The 22,206-nt window shown below is 42.6% G+C and overlaps 1 protein-coding gene and 1 non-coding gene across 6 annotated transcripts in view; both read right to left on the bottom strand.

Annotated features, from left to right (window-relative positions):
* The window catches only part of C17H20orf196 (chromosome 17 C20orf196 homolog), a 95,360-nt gene that overhangs the window by 6,605 nt on the left and 66,549 nt on the right, over positions 1-22,206 (bottom strand). The window lies entirely within an intron of this gene.
* TRNAD-GUC lies at positions 6,615-6,687 on the bottom strand. Its single transcript has one exon. It is a non-coding gene; the product is annotated as a tRNA-Asp (tRNA).

Genomic DNA, 22,206 nt, shown 5'->3' with positions numbered 1-22,206 from the left:
TTATCCTCAGAGAACAACACTTGCTCAAAGGATTCCAGAAGGAGTGGGGAAGGAAATGCAGAATCCCACTGCACTGTGATAGATCAGTTTGTCTCAAGCTCCCTGAGGCACCTTTGCAATTGATCCCTGTGCAGCGAATGCCCTTCTTGCTGGCACTGATTTGCACCATGCATTCCTTCCCTCTAGACCTGGAGGTGGCTTCCCCCCCCACAGTCCTAAAGGTTTTGGCATTATCTAAATTGGGTGGAATTTTCCTTTTAATTCCTTTTAATTTCAATATGCTTTCTATCATGAGTAGATTTCTTTAGGCTTTGTAAGAAGAAAGTGAGAAGTAAGGGGCTTGATACCACAATGTTTCTGCATGCCTTGCTTCAGGGTACCTATCCATCAGGACATCTGTTTGTTAAATTTTCTTTTGACCAAAGAGAGACGAGATAACATATAGGATGTTTGAGATTCACATAAACCTAAAACTATTTTTAGGCTCAGCAGTAACAAACTCAACTAGTAACCATGAAGGTGCGGGTTTGATCCCTGGCCCCACTCAGTGGATTAAGGATCCGGCATTGCCGTGAGCTGTGGTGTACGTCGAAGATGCAGCTCAGATCCTGTGTTGCTGTGAGATGTGGTGTAGGCCGGCAGCTGCAGCTCTGATTCAACCCCTAGCCTGGGAACCTCCATATGCTGCAGGTGCAGCCCTAAAAAGACAAAACAAAACCAAAAAAAACTATTTTTATATCTTTAGGAATCACAGACGCTAATTTGAGTTCAGTAATCCAAAACAATCAATTGGCCTGGAGCATTTGAGATTAATAGTTGCATTCTGCGAGATGCCATTAGCCTTCAGAAACTCAGATGTATAATGGGGGTTTCTTCCAGTAAATCTTTCATGGCTACTTCTGTGGTTGAGAAATTTCGATAAAACATTTTAGCCTTCAACTTTAACAAGTTTCCTTTAAATGGACTTGGTATTTAGAACTGTGTCTCCTTCATGCCTCAGCATCATAGCTGCCCACTCTGTCTTGTTTGTCCAGAGTTTCTTTTACCAGCAACTGCTAATTGGGAGGATGTGTGGTTTCAAGGCTGTACAGAGCAGAAAGAGATTTAAGACTTGATAAAAATATGGAGAATTATCAGGACTTAAGGACAGAAGGAATATGTGGTGTGCATAGTCTACACTGCTTGGAGGGGAAGCTGCCCCTTTCTCAAGGCGTTGCCCAGTACACTCCTAAATGTGGCCTTGCTGCCTTGGTGTGTCTGTCGGAGGCTCCCTGTGTTCTGTGTGGCTCTAAGAAAAAGTCACAGGCATGAGAGGAAGGTGAATGGGAGGCGGGGGGCATGTCCTGGTCAGCAGTGGTCACTTACTAGCACACTTTGGAGGCACTGACTCATCTCCTCATGACAGCAGTCGGAGGCCACCCAGGTCTTGAAATGGTGACACTGCCAATTTTAGCATATCCTTTGTGGCCCAAGGATCTGGGGCACCCCTCTGCTAGGCTGCCTCTTCCTACTCTGGATCTTTCTTTTCCTTCAAACCCTCTTCTCTTCCTCTCCATCCTGCCACCCCACTCCATACTCTGTGGAGGAAAAGAAGCGTAAACAGGATCACTGGACAAACAAGAATAAGTCCTACCTCCAGCCCTTTGGGCTGCAGGGAAGTCTGGAGCTGACGCGTCTGCATCCTTGCCTTAAGAAGTCTGGCTTCTGGAGTTCCCGTCGTGGCGCAGTGGTTAACGAATCCAACTAGGAACCATGAGGTTGCGGGTTCGGTCCCTGCCCTTGCTCAGTGGGTTAACGATCCGGCGTTGCCGTGAGCTGTGGTGTAGGTTGCAGACGCGGCTCGGATCCTGTGTTGCTGTGGCTCTGGCGTAGGCCAGTGGCTATAGCTCCGATTCGATCCCTAGCCTGGGAACCTCCATATGCTGTGGGAGCAGCCCAAAGAAATAGCAAAAAGACAAAAAAAAAAAAAAAAAAAAAAAGAAATCTGGCTTCTTTCCTGACCATTGACTGCATCAAGAACATTCCCTCTTCAGAAGCTTTGCACCTGCTGTTCTTCCACGTGGAACATGCTTTTTCCACATAATTACATGACTGGTTTAGGTCTCTGCTCAGGTTTTACCTTCTCAGGGAGGCCTTCTGTATTAGTCAGGACCAGCTAGGTTATGTTATGTAACAAAAAAGGCCCAAATCTCAAGGGGGCATAAAACAACAAAGAATTCTTTCTTTCTTTCCTTCCTTTTTTTTTTTTTTTTTTTTTTTTTGTCTTTTTAGGGCTGCTCCGGTGGCATATGGAGTTTCCAAGGCTAGAGGTTGAACTGGAGCTGTAGCTGCTGGCCTACACCACAGCCACAGCAATGTGGGATCCTGAACCCACTGAAAAAGGCCAGGGATTGAACCTGTGTCCTCATGGATGCTAGTCAGTTCCTTCCCCCTGAGCCATGACGGGAACTCCACAAAGGGTTATTTCTTAGTACATGCATGCTGTGTCCTACGACAAGTAGATCTGTATCATCCTTGCATTTACCCTGAACCCAGGCCAGTGGGGCAGCCACTCAACCTTGCTTAGTGAGTACAGCAGGGGGAAAAGAGCATGGTGAAGCAGACAGTCACCAGGAGAGCTCTGTCATTTCTGTTCACATATCATTGCCAATGTTAAGGTGTATGGCCAAACCCTGATTTCAAAAGAATAAGGAAGAAAAATTCTCGTGTAGGGGGAGGTGGAGATTACTGGTGAACAAGAATTCAGTCTGCCATCCTTGAGCACACTATTTAAAACTGCATTTCCTTTACTCCTTAGACCCTGGCAGTCCCTATTTCCCTTATCTGCCTTACACTTTCTATAGAAAACTAATAGCACCTAGAAGCTCCCATTGTGGTCCAGTGGTAATGAACCCAACTAGTATCCATGAGGATGTGGGTTTGATACTTGGCCTCACTCAGTGGGTTAAGGATCTGGCATTGTTGTGAGCTGTGGTGTAGGTTGCAGATATGGCTCGGATCTTGTGTTGCTGTGGCTGTGGCGCAGGCCCGTAGCTGCAGTTCCAATTCAACCCCTAGCCTGGGTATGGCCCTAAAAAGAAGGAAAAAAAAAAAAAAAGCACCCCCCCCCAAAAAAAAACACAACCTAATAGTATCTAATACAGGATTTGTTTATGGCCTATCTTCCCCCACTCAAGGTTTTTTGTCTCTCTTGTTACCTATTGAAGCCCCAGGGCCTAGCACATCTAGATAAACTTTTAAAATTTCTGGGGTTTTGTTTTACTTGGTGAGTTTTATTTTCAGAGGAACATGTAAATGTGTATTATTACTAAGGTGACCAGTATTCACTAGGGTGACTGGGATGTTTGCCCAGGACAGACCCAGTTATCTCAATGAATTATTAACAGCACCCCTTCTCACTCTCAAAAGGGCCCTGGCTTACACACTCCATTACGTGAATACATGCATCATGATACACTGCACATATAAACTGATGCTGGAGGAGGGGGCAATAGAGATACACACATGTCTGGGTCAAGAGAGATACACACATATTGGGGTGGGGGGACTGAGTTCTGATGACAGAAATAACCCCGGTCTGTGGCATAAATAACATGTCTATGGAATTTTGTTTTGTTATTTTGCCAAACCATCTGCGGATCTGTTCTGCTGTGCTCCAAGACACTCCTCTTTCCCTTTCCCTTCTATTTCATACTTGGCATTTTTCCTACCCCTGTGCTGTCCAAGACATTCTGGATGACCATCCTGCAAGTGAAGGACCTCAGTTCACTCTATCCCATGAGCAGCCCCCACCCCAGGAATAACAGCCGCACCGGAAGCAACTTACTTCCTATCTTTTTTTTTTTCTTTTTTGGCCGCCCCAAGGCCTATGGAGTTCATCAGCCAGGGATCAGATCTGAGCCATAGTCACAAACTATTCTACAGCTGGGGCAACACTGGATCCTTAACCCACAGTGCGGGGGCAGGGATTGAACCTGTGTCTCAGTGCTCCAGAGATGCTGCTGATCCCACTGTGCCACAGTGGGAACTCCACTTCCTATCATACCCATGACAAAAGATCAGTCAGCTTCAGCCTCATTTTGCCTGAGTGCAACGTGGACAGTTTACACATTTTAGAATTTGCAACGGTTACTTTAAAGGACAAAAACCACATACTCAGAAGGGTTGTAGGGTATAGACATCAAGATATTTAACCCAAATTAATACTTCAAAGGATGGATGGTCAGGTGTTTTTGAAACCATAGTCTAGGTCTGTACTTATTTACATCTGAAAGTAAAAAACTGGGTGACTCAGCCATGCTGTCACCTTTCATCCTAATGAACAGATGCAATGGGCAGAGGACAGAAGCCTCTAAAAGGAAACAGTTGAGAAATAAAATGAGAGCTGGAAAAATACAAATATCTGCGTGATGGGTGAAGAGCCCTAAAATTAGGTGCCCAGGGCAATTAATAAAGTCAATTTCCTCTGTCTCATTTGTAAGCTGTCTTACTTTTACCTTGGCATTTGATCTTTTTTCTTTTTTGCTTTTTAAGGCTGCACTCCCAGCATATGGAAGTTCCCAGGCTAGGAATTGAATCGGAACTACAGCTGCCAGCCTATGGGATCCAAGCTGTGTCTGTGACCTACACCATAGCTTACAGCAACACTGGATCCTTAACCCCCTGAGCAAGGCCAGGGATCGAACCTGCAACCTCATAGTTTCTAGTTGGATTCATTAACCACTGTGCCACGATGGGAACTCCTGGGGTGTCTTTTCTTAAAAAATTAAAATGTTCTGGAGTTCTCGTTGTGGTGCAGTGGTTAATGAATCTGACTAGGAACCATGAGGTTTCGGGTTCGGTCCCTGGCTTTCATCAGTGGGTTAAGGATCCGGCGTTGCCGTGAGCTGTGGTGTAGGTCGCAGACGCGGTTCAGATCCCGAGTTGCTGTGGCTCTGGGTAGGCCGGTGGCTACAGCTCCGATTCAACCCTTAGCCTGGGAACCTCCATATGCCATGGGAGTGGCCCTAGAAAAGGCAAAAGGACCAAAGGGAAAAAAAAATTAAAATGTTCTGAAAATTACAGGGTGCTGTAATACCCAAGTTCACACCACTCCAAACTGACAATTAACATATTGCCATATTCGCTTCAAGTCTTTTTTCTTATTAAAGAATTAAACAATTCAATTAAAGCTGGCCACTTCTACATAGAAGTGGATTTCTTCCAGCCCATCATATACCTTACATATTTAAGTATCCAAAAGCAAGACAGCATCTTTGTGTATGATGGCTGTTTTATTTTCCATACACAAAGTTTGGCTTTTTTTCATTCAACCTTAAGATTTTTTTTACTTCTCGTTGATATATTCATACACACACACATATACATATGAATCTGCTTTATAGTAAGGATTCTAATATAGGGACCTATTGCATAGTTTTTCATCCATTCTCTTGCTGAAGGACACATAGGTTATGTCTAATTTTCCACTATCGCAAACAAGGTCTCAGTGAGCCCTTGTGCTCATAGCCCTTCTGGAAACACATCTAGAAGTGGAATTGCTGAGTTGAAGGAAACGAGAGTGAGAGTGTCCGGTTTCACCAGATCCTGCCAAATCACTCTCTAAAGTGGTTGTAGCATTTACAGTCCCACCAGCAGTGTCTAGGTTTTCCTGCTTCTCCACAGCTTTGCCAAACCCTGATACTGTTTCAAGTGGTATCTACTTTAATAGGGTCACATTTCCCTGATTACTTGTTTGGCTGAACTTCTCTTCAGAGACTTATTGGCCATTCGGGTTTCCTCACTTTGAACTGCCTGTTCATATTCTGTACCATTTTTCTTTTGGGTTTTTATCACTTTTCTATTTTCTTAATGGTGTACAAAATGCATAGCAAAGGGTATGGAGAAAAGGGAACCCTCTTATACTGTTGGTGGGAATGCAAATTGGTTCAACCACCATGGAAAACAGTATGGAGGGTCCTCAAAACAACTAAAACTAGAATTACTATTTGATCCAGCAATTCCACTCCTGGAAATCTATCTGGAGAGAACCATGACTCGAAAATACACATGTATTCCAATGTTCATTGCAGCACTATATACAATAGCCAAGATATGGAAACAACCTAAATGTCTGACAGAGGAGTGGATAAAGAAGATGTGGTATATATACACAATGGAATATTATTCAGCCACAAAAAAGGTCTGAAATAATGGCATTTGCAGCAACATGGATGGACCTAGAAATTATCATGTTAAGTGAAGTTAGATAGTAAGACACAAATGTCATATGCTATCACTTATTTGTGGAATCTAAAAAAAAGGATATACTGAATTTGTTTGCAGAACAGATACTGACTCACAGACTTTGAAAAAATTATGGTTTCCAAAGAAGACAGGTTGGGGAGGATGGGCTGGGGGTTTGGGATGGAAATGTTGGGTTGTGATGATTGTTGTACAACTATTAATATAATAAAATTCGTTGAGTTAAAAAAAGAATTGATCTCATGATTAGATTATTCCAGTCTGAAGGGATTTTTTTTTTTTTAATGTAAGGGTTTAAAAAAAAGACTTCATGAGAAGCTTCAAGGTCTTTTTTTGTTTGTTTGTCTGGCCATGCAGGCAGCATGCAGAAGTTCCCTGGCCAGGGATCAAACCTGGGCCACAGCAGTGACAATGCTGGATCCTTAACCACTAGGGCACCAGGGAACTCCCCTATTTTTAAGGGCAAACCTTCTCAATCAAAACAACCCTCATGGTGTCACTTATCACTACCAAAAAGTGATGCTGTTTTTCTGCTCTATTTAATAAAAAAGTCATAAACCGCGCCTGGTCCAGGGGCAGGGAACACATCTGGCTAACCAAGAATCTGAGCTAAGGACCAAGTCTCCAGAGTCACTTAATGAAGGGATTGGCAAATAGAACACAGAAAAGGCTAATCTGCTCATTAATTTTGTTAATTAAAATCATCTTCAAATGGCTATCATTTGCCATAATGAACACCAGTGATAGATAGTTTTGCATGTTGATGATAATGGGCCAGGCAGGGCCTCCCTAGATGACTGGGAACCACAGGCTTAGATCCTAAAAATGCTTAATAATTCTCTTCTTACTATGAGACTGAGGCTTTGCCTGAGGCTTGATTTAAAACGTCTCAGTTTTGGGAGTTCCTACTGTGGCTCAGCAGAAACAAATCCGACTAGTATCCCTGAGGATGCGGGCTCAATCCCTGGCCTTGCTCAGTGGGTTAAGGGATCCAGCCTTTCCACAAGCTGCAGTATAGGTCGCAGACATGGCTTGGATCTGGCATTGCTGTGGCTGTGGCGCAGGCCAGCAGCTATAGCTCCAATTCAACCCATAGCCTCAGAACTTCCACACACTGCAGGTTCGGCCCTAAAAAAGCAAACAAACAAAAAAACTCGGCTTTGCATTTTGTAAAGTAGTAACCAAGTTAATGGAACAGAACCTGACCCTTTCACAGCTAGAGAAGCTGAACCTAGTTCAATTCTCTCTTTCTGAACCAGGACTTTTAGCTAGGGCTGGAACAAGAACTGCAAGCCCTCAACCCCTGGCCATGTTCTGGGGACACAGGGCCCTAAGAAGGGACAGCGAGGGCATCAGACAGGAACCTGAGAGACAAGCTCCTTCTGGCGCCAGTGGGAATTAGGTGCTTCATGGTAACATTTAAAGCAATCAAGTGTTTTCCCCCCAAATGGTTTTAAAATCTCATTTACACGGGATGTTTCAGGAGATTTGTTTCATATCCTGGCCTAGATAGTAAGGAACAATTGTGAGCAGAAAGGAAAAGCAAATGACTGGGATTTAGGTTGCTATGGCAACACTGCTATTTTTGAATACGGCTGTTTACTGCAGCAGAGTTAAGTTAAATGTGAGCAGCTAATTAAGATGATGCTTGAAACTTTAACCTTAACCTTCACTGTAAGAAAAAAGCAGCACTTTAAAAACAAAGCTTGAAGTGTTGCTAGAGACATATTTAGCAAGATCACTCCTCTTTGCTGGGGAAGCAGAAACCTAATCCTTTTTCCTTGGAGAGAAATGAGGGCCTACTCACAGTCTGTCCAAACCTACAAGTATTTCCTAATTTTAAGATTTAGGAGTTCCCTGGTGGGTCAGTGGGTTAAGGATCTGGCATTGTCACTGCTGTGGCACGGGTTCGATTCCTGGCCTTAGAACTTCCACATGCCACAGATGTGGCAAAAAAAATTAAATATAATATGAAGATCTAAAGGAGTTCCCATTGTGGCTCAGCAGTAACAAACCTGACTAGTACCCATGATGATGCAGGTTCTATTCTTGGCCTTGATGAGTGCGTGAAGTACCTGGCATTGCGGTGAGCTGTGGTGTAGGTCCCAGACATGTCTCCAATCCCGTGTTGATGTGGCTGTGGTGTAGGCCGACAGCTACAGCTCCGATTTGACCCCTAGCCTATGATCTTTCATATGCACATGTGTGGCCTTAAAAAGCAAAAAAAAAAAAAAAAAAATTTATAGAGAAACAGAACAGAATGCCTATCAAGACAAAGCCAGTTCTACCAGCAGTGAGTTGACACCAGCAGTAAGACTTGCTGAGTGAGACATGATAGACAGGAAAGTCTGATGTTTTTCTACACCAGCAGTATTTTTGTTAGAGGCATATTTGTGTAAACAGATTTCACTCCACATCAAATCAAAGTTATCTATGTAATAACATACTGAATTGTAAACAAATACACCAGAATGTAAATACATGGCTGAATGTTCCTCCTTCAACATAATCACCCCGGGGGAGCCAAACTCATTATTTTTAAAATGCGAACATGCTAGAGCCACTTAGAAATGTCTTCACTGGCTCTGGAAGCTTCTTCAGGGTGTCCTCACTGGGGACAAATCTCCATCCTCAGAGGGCAGAATTACCCTTTTGGAAAATGTTAAGAGGATTAGGAATGAAATCTGATAAATAATGTGGGTGCTCATGCAGAATAACATGGCATGGGTTAAAAAGCAAGGTTTAGCTCCAAAAAGAGATTTTTATGTTTTTACATTTTATGCTTTTATGTTTCACACACTGCATCTGAAAGGGGTTCTCTCAAAGGAATTCCAAAGTCAGGTCTAAGTGATGGCAGGCAGCCTGGTTTCCATGTACATATATTTTCAAATTTGTTACCTTAAAGGACAAACTAATGCAGATTTAAGCTCTGGCCTCTGTGAAAAAGCTTAGTCATAGATGATCAGAAATCTGATTTTTTGTGTGTGTGTGTCTTTTTTAAGGCTGTACCTGGGGCATATGGAGGTTCCCAGGCTAGGGGCTGAATCGGAGCTACGGCTGTCAGCCTACACCACACCACAGCAACGTAGGATCCGAGCCACATCTTTGACCTACACCACAGCTCACAGCAATGTTGGATCCTTAACCCACTAAGCGAGGCCAGGGATCAAACCTGCATCCTCATGGCTCTTAGATTCATTTCCGATGAGCCACACAGGAACTCCAGAAATCTGAATGTTTTTGTCCCGACAGATTAGATGCTGGTGAGTGTGGACTTGGTGTTTAGAAGACTTGAGTTCAAGTCCTACCATGGCCCATTACTGGCTCTGTGGTCTTGGGCAATTTACTGAACCTCTCTGAATCTCAATGTCCCCATCTGTTAAATGGGGATGATGGTAGCTCCTGCCCCCTAGGACTATTATAAGAATTAAATGATTTATTAGTATAAAGGCTAGCAATGCAGTAAGTGCTCAAAAAATATAAGCTACTTTTAATTATCATAGTGACAAGAGTAGTGCCCCCAGCAGAGGTGTTACAAGTAAGTATTACAGTATTTGTCATCTAGCATCTGGGATTTTAAAGAGTGAACTGTAGGAATTCCCATTGTGGTGCAGAAGAAATGAACCCAATTAGTATCTATGAAGACATGGGTTTGAACCCTGGCCTTGTCAGTGGGTTAGGGATCTGGTGTTGCTGTGAGCTGTGGTGTAGGTCACAGATTGGCTCAGACCTGCTGTTGCTGTGGCTATGGTGTAGGCCAGCAGCTGCAGCTCTGCTTTGACCCCTAGCCTAGGAGCTTCCATATGCCATGGGTGTAGCCCTAAAAAAGTAAAAAAAAAAAAAAAAAAAAGAGTGAACTGTAAATGCTCCTATATGTCTACTCTGCAGTGATACATGCTTATCATAAGCAAAGTCCAGACAAACAAGCATTTGTTCCTGACTGGAAGAACAGCACCTTTACCCACAGTCCCATCTTAGTGTCAGCATTAATGGGATGAATCATAGTGAACATCACCATCCCACAGCAGTAGGACAACGACTGCAGAGAGGTCCCAAGTGCATGCTCTACAAAGCAAATATGATCCCAATGTGGGTGGAAACAGCAGGTGCCTCAGTGTGTGGGCATGACAAACCCAGAAGCCTGGGCTGGTGGAGCCCTCCAGCTGTCCCCCAGCATGTCCCCCCAAGGAGGAGCAGCACTAGAGTGTGGGTGGCAATGAAATGACTCAACCTCCAGGGAGCCGTGGTGGTGGAGGTGGTTTTGGAAGTAGATGGAAATCAAGTGAAGAGCTTCAGGGGAAGGTTTTAGCTAATAAATACATTGGAAAGAAAGGAAGCAGACTATATTAAAAAAAAAAAAGGTTGAGAAATTAGGAAGAAAATATCTAGGGTTCACAGAATGACTGCTGGCTGAGTCAGAATTGTAGTGCTGAGTTCAGTTCTAAATGGCAAGATAAGAGTGGGAAACAGAATGAGAACAGTTATAGGAGATAATTCTCCATCTCCTTCCCTCTCCCCCCTTCTCTCACTGCACTGACTGATGAATCTGAAAAAGGTCAACACTTTGAACCTCCTCTGCTATAGCAAATAACTCCAGAGAACATGGAAAACTCAGAGGAAGTGACAAAAAAGCCATTAACACAATTTTAAAATAGCATAATATACAAGCTACGCAGAAAAGGCCTATAGACAGCAGAGAAGTGAAAGTTGGGGCTGACTAGATGACAGAAAACATGGGATATGAGGGGTTTGGGATGTATTTGTGTTGAAAATGTTTCTAACATGGGAGTTCCCATTGTGGCTCAGTGGTTAATGAATCTGACTAGGAACCATGAGGTTGTGGGTTTGATGCTTTTGTTAAAGAGAGAAAATAGGGACGAGAAAGTCTGAATAACGAACAGGAGACACCAAAAAATAAACAGGTAAACTAGAAAAGAAACAAAAAAGTTTAGAAAAAAGTAAAATTGTAATAATTGGTATTTATACCTCACTAGATGGGTAAAACATGATTAGATGCTATGGGACAGAGAATTAAAAAATGGAAATTAGATTTGAAGACATTACACAGAATTAAATGCAGAGAGGCAAAGAGGTGGAGAAAAAAATCAAGAGATGTGTAGGTCAAAATGAGATGTTATAACATGCATCTATTTGGAATTTCAGCAAGAGATCACAGAATGTGAGAAGAGCAATGCACAGTGAGTTAACGAGTGAGAATTCCTTAGAACTGATAAAAGCATGAATTCTCAAATTTAGCAATCACAATGTTTTGCAAGTGGGATAAATAAAAATAATTCTACGGCTAAACACAAGATAAAACTGTAGATTATTAGAGGCAAAAACAGAAATCCCAAACCACTCATAAAGAAAAGAGAGATTACCCATAAATGAATGATAATTAACCTGATTGTTGATGTCTCAGTAGCAGCAACACAAGCAAAGGCTGTGGAATAATATTTTCAAAGTTCTAAGAGAAAATAACTGTCAGCTGAGGGCCACCCAGGAAATGGTGAGGAAATTAAAGCAGCAGTCTCTTAACTGGCCATTTAACAAAATGATACATATCATAGCCAGACTGTCCTCATAGCCAAGGCTCATTCTCTAAGTGCTTATTAAAATGGACAATATTCCTATCACTTCAGTCCATTTCTGGAGATTGTATCTGAAGGCAGAGGAATGAGCTACATGGAATTTTCATGTTTTCTATTCCTTTGATGATTCATTAATACGGTCCAGCTATCCTTGAAACAGTATTCCAGTGCTAGATGTTGATCCCTTAAAAATACACCTTAAAGGTATAGCTCATGTCCACTCCATATTTTGTTTCCAAAAAGTTTCATTCTGTAGTGAGTTAATTACACAAAAATCATTCAACTTCAAAGTTGTTCTATGGTTTTATTAAAAAATGCAGATGCTCTTAAGATTCTGTAGATGCTATTTTCTTCTCTCTTAACCACCTGTTTCCAATTGTTTTTGAAAAAAGATATATATTTTATAAAAATTGTATCTCAATTTTTAAAAATATCTACATATACATATTCTCTGTCTTCAACAAGTCTTTAATGTGACATACAGACATTAAATTTTTTATTTTGTTTGTTTTTTTTTTAGCCTTGCCTGATTCCTGAGCCAGGGATTGTGCCTGTACCACAACAATGACCCAAGCCACAGAAGTGACAATGCTGGATCCTATTTTTTTTTTTTTTTTTTTTGGTCTTTTTAGGGCCGTGCCTGCGGCATGGAGGTTCCCAGGCTAGGGGATGAATTGGAGCTGTAGCAGGTGGCCACAGCCACAGTCACCTGGTATCCGAGCCATGTCTGCGACCTACACCACAGCTCATGGCAACGCTGGGTCCTTAACCCACTGAGCAAGGCCAGGGATTGAACCTGCATCCTCACGGATTCTAGTCAGATTTGTTTCTGCTGAGCCATGATGGGAACTCCAATGCTGAATATTTAACCACTAGGCCACCAGGGGACTCCAGACATTAAGTTGCTGGGTTTTTTTTTTTTTTTTTTTTTTTTTGTCTTTTTGCCATTTCTTGGGCTGCTCCCACGGCATATGGAGGTTCCCAGGCTAGGGGTCGATTCGGAGCGATAGCCACTGGCCTATGCCAGAGCCACAGCAACGCGGGATCCGAGCCGCATCTGCAACCTACACCACAGCTCACGGCAACGCCGGATCCTTAACCCACTGAGTAAGGTCAGGGATTGAACCTGCAACCTCATGGTTCCAAGTCGGATTCGTTAATCACTAAGCCACGATGGGAACTCCCAGATATTAAGTTTTTTCAAAAAAAATTCTCAAATGGTTTTAATGTTTATCTAGCATCTAAAATTCAGTTAGGTTCAGCTGCCCTAAAATAGTTGGAACATAACTTGATTATAATGGTTATTAAGCAAGTTTTTTTTTTTTTTTTTGTCTTTTTTTGCTATTTCTTGGGCCACTCCCGCGGCATGTGGAGGTTCCCAGGCTAGGGGTCCAATCGGAGCTGTAGCCACTGGCCTACGCCAGAGCCACAGCAACGCTGGATCCGAGCCGCGTCTGCAACCTACACCACAGCTCACGGCAACGCCGGATCGTTAACCCACAAGCAAGGGCAGGGGCCGAACCCGCAACCTCATGGTTCCTAGTCGGATTCGTTAACCACTGCGCCACGACGGGAACTCCCGCAAGTATTTGTTTTAATGAATGAATGAATGAACCAGCAAACTAATAAATATCTATGTTATTTATGGTTGTAGGTATACCGTCGACTAAGGCCAGAAGTATAAAAAAAATTATAAGAATTATATAAAAAAAAACATGCCGGATGTTTTAAGCATTTTAAATGCCTTATCTTACCTCACAACTCTGTGACGTTAAGTTGACTGTTCTTGATCTTTAGTTGTAGCCAATATAACTCACTTTGGCTGGGTTAAACAGAAAGAGAGGTATTGAGAAGTACAAGACAGTTCATATCGTTGTTGGGAGAGCTGTAGAAAGAGATTCTAAGACGAACTCCTCAAATCACCCAGCAGAACTGGCCAAAGGAGCTAGAGATACTGCTACAGATGCTGCTCCAAACTCAGTTTCTGCTTCTGTTTGGGAGCTTCTCAATCAGGAAGCTGCTGGCTGAGTAAGGAAGCTCTTACTGCAGCTGCCAGTTCTAGAACTTTGCTGCCTCTGCCCTTAACCACACCAAAGAGAAACGAATGTCTCAGGCCCCACCTTTCTTCCCAACTAATCTAGGTCTGAATTCAGAGGCTTATGGGAATGCATTTGATTGGCATGTCGAACGCATATCCAGAACATGAGATGCAAGAGATCACAGAATGAGAACTTCCACCCTCTGTAAGGTAAGAAATCATGCTAAGAGGAGGTTGAAATCAGCATTATGTGAGCTAATTGACAGACTCACAGATAATGAAACTGAGGAACAGGGATTAAGAACTTGGTCAAGGAGTTCCCTTCGTGGCTCAGCGGTTCGTTCACCAACTAGGATCCATAAGGATGTGGGTTTGATCCCTGGCCCTGCTCTGTGGGTAAAGATCTGATGTTGTCTTGAGCTGTGGTGTAGGTCACAGATGAGGCGCGGATCCCGCGTTACTGAGGTTGTGGCATAGTCTGGCGTCTGTAGTTCCGATTCAGCCCCTAGCCTGGGAACTTCTATATGTTGTGGGTTCGGCCCTAAAAGGCAAAAAAAAAGAAGAAGAAAGTATCTTGAAGGGCATATCCTGAGTTGCAGCTCAGCAGTTTAAGAATTTGACTAGAATATCTGTCAAGATGTGGGTTTGATCCCTGGTCTCATTTGGTGGGCTAAGGATAGAGCATTGCCGCAAGCTGCAGTGTAGGTCACAGGTGCAGCTTGGATGTGGCATTGCTGTGGCTGTGGCATAGGCTGGCAGCTGTAGCTCAGATTCAGTCCATAGCCTGTGAACTTCTATATGCCGTAGATACAGCCCTAAAAAGAAAAAAAAAATCCTGAAGTTATTTTAAGACTTTCTAATGGAACATCTTCCTGAGTCTACTTTCATCATAAAGTTTGAGATACACTCTTGGATGCAACAGAATGATGGTTATTTGGTCTCTGCTTAGAAGGCTGACCATTATATAGCTCTTATGGCCTGGAAACCTTAAAATTAAAACCTGTGGTGTATTCTCTGTTATCTGAAACTGGATTTTCACACATCCTTAGCACAGTTTGATCTATCAGTCAGTTTGTCTGTCTGTCTATCTATGTATCTATCTATCTAACCATTTCTGTCCATCCACGCACTCACCCATCCATCTCTCTATGACAATGACCTAGATAGCAGAATTAAAACATTAAACTGCATCGAAAATAAATGTATCAGTAAGTACAGACTAAGGCTGAGAGGAGTGAGAAGGGTCATTTCCAAATCATAGGATGGAAATGTTGAAAGTTTCCCACAAGGGAGAATGTGTCAGCTATTTTTTAAAGACTATAATTTGGAACAGAGATGCTTCTGTGGGAGAAGAGAGAAAATGCTTCATTTGACATGACAAGTTATAAATCACCAATCTGTCAGTTTGGGAAGGGTAAATATTTGCTGAAGGTTAAGTACATGACAAAGGTACTCATTAAATCTAAAGTAATTAAAAAGCTCAATTTATCATCACATATATCTACTCTAGCTTTAATGAGCATTCAGCTTCAACCACCATGAGCCATAGTCCAATCTACCTGCTCAGTACAGAAGGAAATGATAAATGTCTTCAGCATGACTTCCAACAAAATGAGTCTGAATTAATTATTCTGTGTGCAAGTAAAAATGGATTTGGTTAAACACATGAGCCTGCCTGCCAAGGACATCAGCCAGATGCTGGACTGAATTTCATCTTAATTAAATCTATATCAGACTGAATCAGTGACATGTGCACAGAAGTGGCACTGCTTAATACTTATTTAAAATTAAAAATTTTTTTTTTTGCCTTTTAGGGCTGCCACCCCCAGCATATGGAGGTTCTCAGGCTAGGGGTTGAATGGAGCTGTAGTTGCCAGCCTATGCCACAGCCACAGCCACAGCAACGCAGGATCTGAGCCACATCTGCAACCTGCACCACAGCTCATGGCAACGCCAGATCCTTAACCCACTGATTGAAGCCGGGGATTGAAGCCACATCCTCCTGATCCTAGTCGGGTTCCTTAACTGCTGAGCCATAAAGGGAACTCCCTAAAACTTATGTTTTAATTTTTACGTATTTTTCATATTTATTAAAGTAACATGCTCAGAGATTTTATTTTTCATTTTTTTGTCTTTTCTAGGGCTGCACCCATGGCATATGGAGGCTCCCAGGCCAGGGGTCGAATTGGAGCTGTAGCCGCCAGACCACGCCAAAGCCACAGCAACGCATGATCCGAGCCACGTCCGCCACCTACACCACAGCTCAGGGCAACGGTGGATCCCCAACCCACTGAGCGAGGCCAGGGATCAAACCCAAAACCCCATGGTTTCTAGTCGATTCGTTAACCACTGAGCCATGACGGGAACTCCGGTATGCTCTGAGATTTTAAAGTCAGGTGAGGTTAAAAGTCTGACAATGAGCAACAACAATTCTCTGCCTTCTCCCCAGTCCTCAGGGTCTACATTCCAACTTACTGTTCCTCCTGTTTTTTTTTAAACCTTTTTATGCCCAGTGGCCATGGTCTTGTATGATAATTTATCTTAGACACTATATGTTGATATCATTAAGCCTCATCACACATATATATATATATGCTCATGTGCACAGAGGCTTATCTTCCCCTGTTCTCTAAATATAAGTATGATGATTTTTTATTAAATCAACATGCACTGTTTAAGTTATTATAACTACACAAAGTTGACCGCTGCTAAATGTACCCAGAGTATGTTTCCTTTACTGTATAGTATTATTGTTTCTGTGCTAAATAGTTATTTCTCTTTTGCATTTGCTTGCTTCACTTTGTAACTATCCCTGCCTCTACCCACACCCTCTGAGAGCCTCTCAGAGCAATTTCCATATGTCAACCTGGCAGAAGAGCCTTTCAGTTCCCCAGCCTCCTGGGCCCTTGCCTCTGTGAACTCTCCTCCCTGCTCCATGGCTGTTGGCCTCATCTCTCCTCTGCTGCTCTCCTAAATTTTTGGTATTACTTCTATGATGATTTCCTCTACCCCATTTGCTGTTTTGCTTTTTGCAGATTTCTTCTGCTCCATCATTGTCTCTGTTTCTTCTGAGTTCTTTATTTCTTTATGGGGGATTTCCACAAATACATAGTCATCTCTGGCTATGAGTCCATAATTTAAGGGTGAGGCATTAAAACGCTAATTGGAACCTCTTGCCATGGGTTGGGCTTGTTGACTGGGTGGACTTCATATCGGGCAATTGACAGTCATTCAGGTTTTCCAGAGATGGATCTTCTCATCTCTGAACTGAAAGAGAGTGATGGATGAGGATGCTGTTTTGGACAGGAAGGTCCAGATGGTCCTCTTTGAGAAGATGGCATTTAACTGGAGCCCTGAATGCACTGAGGGAGGAAGCAGTGTGAATATCTGGGACAGATGGGTTCCAGATAGAGGAAAGGGCAAATGCAGAGTCCCTGAGACAGAAACAGGTTTAGGATGAAGACCAGCCAGGAGGCAAGGGCAGAGAAAGCAACGAGGAGACAGAAGGAGTCATGTGCGTTTACAATTTACGGAGACAATTTTCACATAGACCTTGTCAGAGACATTAAAAGCCTAATATCAAAATATTTAGTGATATTTTATAAAAATGAATCTGGATCATTTCTTACAGTATTTGACATCAGACCAAAAAAAAAAAAGAAATCACTGACTTGCCTTTGTTTAATCAGATAGGCTAACAGTTAAGTGACATTATTTATCCCTCTTCAGTCTTGTGAAGACTGTGAAAGCTGAAAAATCTATATACCTCATACACACTTACACTAGAGACTCTGAATAAGATATAAATCTGGTCACAAATCTGGGTGCAATCAAAGAAAGCAGCTCATGTTGTTGAGAAAAATTGAAAGCTTAAAAAAAAAACAGTTGCCAAGGCAACGAGAAAAAAAATTAGACAGAAAATATATTTTCCATCTCAAGCACTATTACATTCAGAAGCTAAGTATCTTCCAGCCCTGCTTTCAAAGGTTTATTTAACCTTTATTCAGTCATTCCTGGAGATGGAGCAAGAATTGAGACTCCATAGAACCCGGGCCTTTATCAAAGCTGGGCCATGGCGCGGTGCCATAGTAAAAATCACTTTAAGAGAGGAGGATAAACCCTCTGGTTCACAAGCTGAGGCAGAAGAACAACTTTCTTCACTTGAAATTATCCTGCGACTTTTCCTGTATGACACAGGTTTACAGAGAACTTCTACTTATGAGCTAGACACCAAATGATTATTGAGAGACTGGAAGGTCAAATAATGTGCTGGAGGAGTTCCAGATCCTTCCCCTCGAAGTTCTGTAATTTCAAAGGGTGACTCAGAGCTGACATTAAACACCATCTGTGCTCCCACCAGCTATTGCACTGAAAGCCCTGCTGCCTGCAGACTGCTAAGCACTGCCTGCTTCTCCCCTCCCAGAGACCCCGCTGCTCCTCGGGCACCTGGTGCCCCAGTTCTAAGGAGCCCCTGCAGGTCCCTGGGCAGAGCTGACCACCCCAGCCCAGGGCTACCTTATTCAGTGCAAGGCACCCAGCAGCTCCACCCCATCCTACTGAAAGCCTGCGCCTGGCTATTTTCTTTTCTGACTGTGGCTTCCTAGGGACCCTGTCTTATCCATAGTGCGCTGCTAGGACCAGCACCAGCCTGGGGAAAATGATTTCAGCGAATGGGACAGAATGAATTAGTACACTGCTCTAGATTTCAGTGATAAAGAACAATCCCCAAATACTATCAAAATAAGTAGCAGGAAAAATCTGGAAAGCTGGTGGTGGGTAGAGGGAGGCAACTGAATCTGGCCCCAGCTCAGGCCCTGGCCCGCCTCAGGACTACTGAACCTCTTCCGTTTTCAAACTGTGTCTGCAGAAAGCCACCTGTGTCCTGAGAGATGGTAGCAGGGGTTCCACACAAAAGGAGGCTTGATTTTCCAATATGTTCAAGATGGTGGGGTTAACAGCATCAGAAAGGTCTTTTTTTTTTTTTTTTCTTTTGGTTGTGCCTGTGGCATGTGGAAGTTCCCAGGCCAGAGATCAAACCCAAGCCACAGCAGCTGTCTGAACTGCTGCAGTGACACCACCAGATCCTTAACCCGTTGCGCCATGAGAGATCTTCAGGCAGGTCTTTTTTCCATAGACCTTTACACAAAATTGTCTCACCTGGAGAGGATCAAAGGAGATGATGCAGGCCAAGAGCCAGATAAATGCTGACTGTGGTTTCCATTATTGTTGCTCTTCTCATCCATCTACACTCCGCAGATTTTATTTTTAAAAATTTTTGATTATAGTTAATTTACAATGTTCTCTCAATTTTGATGTACAGCAAAGGGACCCAGTTATACATATATATATACATTCTTTTTCTCCTATTATCCTTCATCATGTTCCAACACAAGTGACTGGATATAGTTCCCTGTGCTATACAGCAGGATCTCCTTGCTTATCCACTCCAAATGCAATAGTTTGCATCTACTAACCCCAAACTCCCAGTCCATCCCACTCCCTCTTCTTCCCCTTTGGCAACCATAAGTCTGCTCTCCAAGTCCATGAGTTTGTTTCTTTTCTATGGACAGGTTCATTTGTGCCATATTTTAGATTCCAGATATAAGTGATATCATATGGCATTTGTCTTTCTCTTTTTTACTTCACTTAGTATGAGAATCTCTAGTTGCATCTATGTTGCTGCTAATGGCATTATATGGTTCTTTTTAATGGCTGAGTAGTATTCCATTATACATATATATCACATCTTCCTAATACATTAATCTGTCAATGGCCATTTAGGTTGTTTCCATGTCCTGGCTATTGTGAATAGTGCTGCAATGAACATAGGGGTGCATGTATCTTTTTCAATGAAAGTTTTTCCTGGATATATGCCCAGGAGTAGGATTGCTGGATCATGTGGTAGTTTTATATTTAGTTTTCTGAGGTACCTCCATACAGTTTCCATAGTGGTTGTACCAATTTACATTCCACCAATAGTGTAGGAGGGTTCCCTTTTTTCCACACCCTCTCCAGCATTTGTTATTTGTAGACTTACTAATGATGGCCATTCTAACCAGTGTAAGGTGGTACCTCAATGTAGTTTTGATTTGTATTTCTCTAATAACTAGTGATATGGAGCATTTTTTCATGTGCCTGTTAGCCATCCATATGTCTTCTTTGGAGAAATGTCCATTCAGGTCTTCTGCCCATTTTTCTTTTTTTTTTTTTTTTTTTTGTCTTTTTGCTATTTCTTGAGCCGCTCCCCCGGCATATGGAGGTTCCCAGGCTAGGGGTCCAATCGGAGCTGTAGTCTCCGGCCTACGCCAGAGCCACAGCAAGGCGGGATCCGAGCCGCGTCTGCGACCCACGCACAACGCCGGATCATTAACCCACTGAGCAAGGGCAGGGACCGAACCCGCAACCTCATGGTTCCTAGTCGGATTCGTTAACCACTGCGCCTTGATGGGAACTCCCTTCTGCCCATGTTTCAATTAGGTTGTTTGTTTTTGTTGAGTTGTATGAGTTGTTTGTATATTTTATTTTGTAGATTAAGCCCTTGTCAGTTGCACTGTTTGCAACTATTTTCTCCCAGCCCTTTTGTGGTCTTTTTTTTTTTTTTTTTTTTTTTTTTAACGTTTCCTTTTCTGTGCAAAAACTTGTAAGTCTGATTAGGTCCCATTGGTTTATTTTTGTTTTTATTATATTGCTTTGGGAGATTGACCTAAGAAAACATTTGTAGGGTTGATGTCAGAGAATGTTTTGCCTATGTTCTCTTCTAGGAGTTTTGTGGTATCTTGTCTTAAGTCTTTAAGCCATTTTGAGTTTATTTCTGTGCATGGTGTAGGGTTGTGTTCTAGTTTCACTGATTTATATGCAGCTGTCCAGTGTTGCCAGCACCACTTGCTAAAGAGACTGTCTTTTTCCCATTTTATATTCGTGCCTCCTTTGTCAAAGGTTAATTGACCAGAGTGTCTGGGTTTATTTCTGGGTTCTCAACACTCTGTAGATTTTCTTTTCTCATAATGAGTATAGATTACTTTTAATTAAAAATTAAAGCTATTTTACTAAAAGAAAGTCAAACTAAAACATAACCTAGTTGGATGAGTTTGTATTTTTCCCCTGTGTTATTATAGAAATGGTCTCCTCCCTAGTTCTTCCTCTGCATAAAGTTACACACTATTAGGTTCTCTATCAAAAAAAAATTTTTTTGGATGTCCCGTGTGGCTCAGAGGTAATGAACCCAACTAGTATCCATGAGGACTCAGGCTCAATCCCTGGCCTTGCTCAGTCAGTTAAGGGTTTGGTGTCACTGTAAGCTTTGGTGTAGGTCGCAGATGCAGCTTGGATTCTGTGTTGCTGTGGCTGTGGTGTAGGCCAGCAGATGGAGCTCTGATTTGACCCCTGGCCTGGGAACTTCCATATGCCTTGGGTGTGGCCCTAAAAAGAAAAAAAAATTAACTTTAGAAAGCTATTATTTGAAGAAAAGGACTCAGAGAATAGGAGAACCACTCACCCTTGGGGTGGGAAGGCTCTATGACCCTCCTGCCCTCCATACCCTCCGACCCCACCCCAACTCCGGCAGACAGCACTATTCTAGCCTCCAGGAGAAGACTGGGTTTGAAGGGCGACTCCCAGTCTGCTTTCCCCAAAGTTGAGCACTGACTTTCCAACCATGGGGGCACAGATACCACATCTGCGAACTCACCCCTAAGCAGATATCTGATTTCCTCAGGTCAAAAAAGATAAATGGAATCAAATGTAAACACACATGAAATTTTGTCTCCTCAATGCCAAGGACAGCAGGCACATCTGAGATGAAGGGAGTTTCAGGCAAGAGAATGATAGGGCCACCACGGTAACTGAGCATAGGCCAAGGGTTAGAATAAAGGAAATGATAAAGATGCAAATCCAAACTTTATCCTCTTTCTCTTTTCTATAACTATTTCTACACTAGCTTTTCTATAGCTATTCTGTGTGTGTGTGTGTCGTGTTTGTGTGTGTGTTTGTCTCTCACACAGGCACACAGCACAGGACTCACATTAGATAGACTCTGTTCAGGACAATCATTTATAATAACACAGTTAAGCAGAGGCTCAGAGATAATACAAATGTCACGAGGCCTCCAACCGGAGGTGAGCTGAACAAACAATACTCCCATTAAGGTATTTTAAAAGGTCAAGAGAAACTGCCTGTCAGTGTTACGGGCATGATTTTTCTTCCTACCAATGAATAATCTCATTTAAATGAATATCATTGAAACACTTTAAGAGTCTAAGGAGAAACTAGGGACAAAACTCAGAGGAGTGTGGAGCAAAAAACTAAAAAAAGTCAGGAAAGAGAGGAGAGGAGTTT

The sequence above is a fragment of the Sus scrofa genome, chromosome 17 (assembly GCF_000003025.6).
Source record: "Sus scrofa isolate TJ Tabasco breed Duroc chromosome 17, Sscrofa11.1, whole genome shotgun sequence".
NCBI lineage: Eukaryota > Metazoa > Chordata > Mammalia > Artiodactyla > Suidae > Sus > Sus scrofa.
The sequence above is the reverse complement of the archived record's forward strand: the minus strand, read 5'-3'. Positions and strand labels throughout refer to the sequence as shown.